This window comes from Monodon monoceros, unplaced genomic scaffold, assembly GCF_005190385.1.
Source record: "Monodon monoceros isolate NGI ecotype Baffin Bay Population unplaced genomic scaffold, NGI_Narwhal_1 Super_Scaffold_21, whole genome shotgun sequence".
In the NCBI taxonomy this organism is placed as follows: Eukaryota; Metazoa; Chordata; class Mammalia; order Artiodactyla; family Monodontidae; genus Monodon; species Monodon monoceros.
The window spans coordinates 85,458,297-85,462,617 of NW_021703778.1; the positions used below are offsets into that span (position 1 = coordinate 85,458,297).

General features: G+C 39.1%; 1 pseudogene; it reads left to right on the plus strand.

Annotated features, from left to right (window-relative positions):
* The first annotated feature begins 3,017 nt into the window (after positions 1–3,017).
* LOC114903421 lies at positions 3,018–3,871 on the plus strand (annotated as a pseudogene).
* Positions 3,872–4,321: the final 450 nt, after the last annotated feature.

The following is a 4,321-nucleotide window of genomic DNA, read 5'->3' on the forward strand; positions in this document are numbered from 1 at the left end:
GTGTGCTTGTGTCCTGGTCACATCTAGCAGCACTTCACTATCTGCACTGCACTAATATTTCTTCTTTTATTCTTGAACTTTTGTAAATCTTGTTTAAGTATTGCAGCATTGTCTCAGCTGTCACTGTTGAGAATTAAGGAAAGTGTTTGTCTCTCATACAGAACAAAGTCATCCCAGGTGTTCTAGCACATATGTAAGTGCTTCAAGAACCAGGAAGGTGGTCAGCAGTGGAGCCAGCCGAATGGATGGTTGAGCTGTAAGGGGCATCATAACAGATATGTAGAATGTATAAGCCTACCCTGAGGTATCTAGAAAGTATTTGGGGAAGTAAGACTAAAGAACAAACCGCTGCAGAGTAGTGGGATGGGATTCTGAGTTGTTGTAATTTCATGACTACCAAATAATATGACCTTGCTTTGTAATTATAAACTTGTAAAAAAACCTTGTCATGTATAACTATTTTCATTTAATTCTGTAATTTTTTAGAAGATAACCAATGAGGTTTGGTTTCTCCGTTCTTGACCAGGCTTGATTAGAATAAATGCGACGGCTTCTGCATCAGCTTCCTATCTTTTCGTAATACCAACCGGAGTGGGGGCTGGGGTAGGGGTGGAAATACAAGATTGTATAAATTCAAATTGTATTATTTTCTACTTCCATTCATTTATACATAAGTGAAATCCAGTTAAAACAAACATAAAGGGCAGCCTCCCGAGAGAAAAGAATCTTAAAGAAGGGCTCTCAAAAATGGGCAATTTGTAGGCAAAGGGTAATCATCACCATCATCAATTTATAAGAATAGCTACCAGTTATAGAGTACTTACTTTTTTGCTAATATGCTTCGCATATTTTATCTGAATACTTTTTACAACAATGCGGATGAAGTGTTGTTATTCTTATTTACTAATGACCAAGATGAGGCTCAGAGATGTTAAGCGACTTGCTAAACATAGCACAGCTAATAAGTGACTATATAGAGATTCAAGCTAAATTTGGGCTGGATCTAATGCCAACGAGTTTGGCCAGCCAGGGTGCTGCCAGAGAGTTTTGTCTAGATTATATATCTGTGAGTTCTTTGGTCTTTCTTTTCTTTTTCTTTTCATTTTTATTTCTTAAGTTAACCAAGCTATCTTCTTTCCATAATACTGTCTATGACGCAATCATCCAAATGATAAGTCTGATTTGTCATTACCTGTGGATATATCTCTTGAATACCACTTAAGTTAGCTCATGATTTCCAGTGAGTAGCCAATCTCTTTTCATTGAGCAGAGGCTAGAGGTTCTTTGACTGTCATAACATCATTTGCCACATCAGTTCCTAAACTATTTGAATTGTTTGCCTTATGCATCTCCACTCACAGCTAATCAGAAGTTGACTAGAGTTAGAATCAGTGAGATACGAATTAAATCAAATTATCCCTTTATTTAAATCATTGGTCAGAAAGATTCGATTTATGTCTTTCTTTCCTCTACTCCACCAGAACTGTTTACTTGACACAATCTAAGCCATAATACATAATTTTCACAACTCAGACAAGAATGCCAATTTAATTTTTAGAAGCCACACAGTGTACATTTGCGTGATTTATAATGTTATTTTATCAGATTAATTCTACAGCTGCATTAGAAAACTGCACATCTAGATTTGCACACCTAGACAGTTTTACATTCATCATCTTCAAAGGCAGTTTCGTCCAGAAAGGGGCATTTTTCACAAGGGTTGGTTTGAGCTATTTCTTAGAGGAGCTGCTTGAACTTTACATAAATGAAGTCTCAAATATGGTGCAAAACTTTACTAAAATATTCTGAAACAGGTCACTTTTGAGTTATACTGCCAGGGTAGGTTTTCTTTGTTTCATGCCATCTTGTCATTAAGTCTCAAATAAATGGAGGCTAGTACATAAAAATACAAATCGTTATTTGCTAGGTACTGTGTTGATCGCCTCGCCTCCATGATTTTATTTAATTCTTATACCCGCATTCAGAAGCAGGTTTTATTATCCCTATTTTATTTATCAAAACAAAACAAAACAAACCAGACACAAGGAGGTAAGAGGTAATGTGTCAAAAGCCACAATGTAGGGCTTCCCTGGTGGCGCCGTGGTTAAGAATCCGCCTGTCAATGCAGGGGACACGGATTTAAGTCCTTGTCCGGGAAGATCCCACATGCTGCGGAGCAAATAAGCCCGTGCACCACAGCTGCTGAGCCTGCGCTCTAGAGCCCATGAGCCACAACTACTGAAGCCCACACGCTTAGAGCCTGTGCTCCGCAACAAGAGAAGCCACCTCAATGAGAAGCCTGCGCACCACAACAAAGAGTAGCCCTTGCTCGCTGCAACTAGAGAAAGCCTGTGCGCAGCAACGAAGACCCAACTCAGCCAAAAATAAATAAGTAAATAAATAAATAAGTAAATAAATAAATTTATGTTAAAAACAAGCCACAATGTAAATTTGATTCAGATCTATGTTAGTATGACTCAAAAACCCATTCTTTAGCCACCATATTATGTGCTTTTCTGGGCCAAACTTGACATCTATTATTTCTGACTGTTTTACTTAAATGGTCGCACTGCCCCTTCTTTGCATCTTCCCTCCTTGATTTGATCCACAGCATTCCTGAAAGTTATTTTACTCTTTTGAAATTTAGCAATTTTTAAAACTGCTCCAATTTGACAAGAAAGAAAAGAGGGGGAAATAGGTCAATCTAGTCTACTTATTTACCAAAGTAAAACAAAAAGGATATACCCATTTTATGTCTGAGACAAGTTAATGTTCAAAAATATTAAGTTACTTATTCAGGTATCAACAAGGACAGCTAGGGCTGGCAAAGGAGGCTGATGTCTCTCATTTTAAAACTTTGGAAAATATATGTTGTCATTGTCCTTGTGAGAGTGAACAGTAAATTGCATTGATTTCAAAGATATATTCTTTAACAACAGTAGTTATCACTTAAAACTTACTGTATAGGGAGTAGACAGGCCCTTCTGACAGAGTGGACAGGACCTCCGGTCAGAGATATGTATAACACACTGACTTACGGTGACCTAGGAAAGGCTGCCAAGGACGTCTTCAACAAATGGTATGGGTTTGGCATGGTCAAAATAGATCTGAGAACCAAGTCATGTAGTGGAGTGGAATTTTCTACATCTGGTCATGCTTACACTGATACAAGGAAAGGATCAGGCAACGTAGAGACCAAATACAAGATCTATAACTATGGGCTGACCTTCACCCAAAGGTAGAACACAGACAGTACTCTTGGGACAGAAACCTCTTTGGAGAATAAGTTGGCTGAAGGGTTGAAACTGACTCTTTTGATACCGTATTTGTACTGAACACAGGAAAGAAGAGTGGGAAATTGAAGGCCTCCTATAAATGGGATTGTTTCAGTCTTGGCAGTAACTTTGATATAGATTTTTCTGAACCAACCATCTATGTCTGGGCTGTGTTGGCCTTTGAAGGTTGGCTTGCTGGCCATCAGATGAGTTTTGACACAGCCAAATCCAAACTGTCTCAGAATAATTTCGCCCTGGGTTACAAGACCGCAGACTTCCAGCTGCACACTCAGGTGAACGATGACACTGAATTTGGAGGGTCAATCTACCAGAAAGTGAATGAGAAGATTGAAACATCAATAAACCTCGCGTGGATGGCCAGCAGTACTAACAGCCATTTTGGCATTGCTGCTAAGTACAAGCTGGGTTGTAGAACTCCTGTCTGCTAAAGTAAATAATGCCAGTCTGATTGGACTGGGTTATTCTCAGACCCTTTCCTACCAGGAGTGAAACCGACTCTGTCAGCAATAATCAATGGAAAGAACTTTAATGCAGGAGGGCACAAGGTCGGTCTGGGATTTGAGCTAGAAGCTTAATGTGGCTTTGAGTAAAGCATCAGCTTTGTCCCTGGAGGTGAAGAGAAATGAACCCACTATGTTTTGGTTTAAAATTCTGTGAAATTTCAAAAGTGTGAACTTTTATTCTTCCAAAGAAATGTAATCCTCCCCACACTGAGGGCTAGATATTGAGCCCATCCTAAGGGAGGTGCTTGAAGGCATGCCCAGAAGTTGTCGTGTTTGTGCCACACTTCAGTTCAGTTCTGCAGTGTTGTTTTAAATGTTTTCCTCAGAGATGGTGCAGTGTCATGTAACAAAGGAGGTGACCCAACCCTCTAGTTGTCCATCATGTCCTGCATGTCCCACACCACTTTTTCATGACCTTGTAATATATTGGCCTCTGTGTGGTAGTGGAATCTTTGGTTTTGCATCAGAGTAAAATAAAGTAAACCCATCACATTTAGAACATAAAAAAACAAACAAAAAACA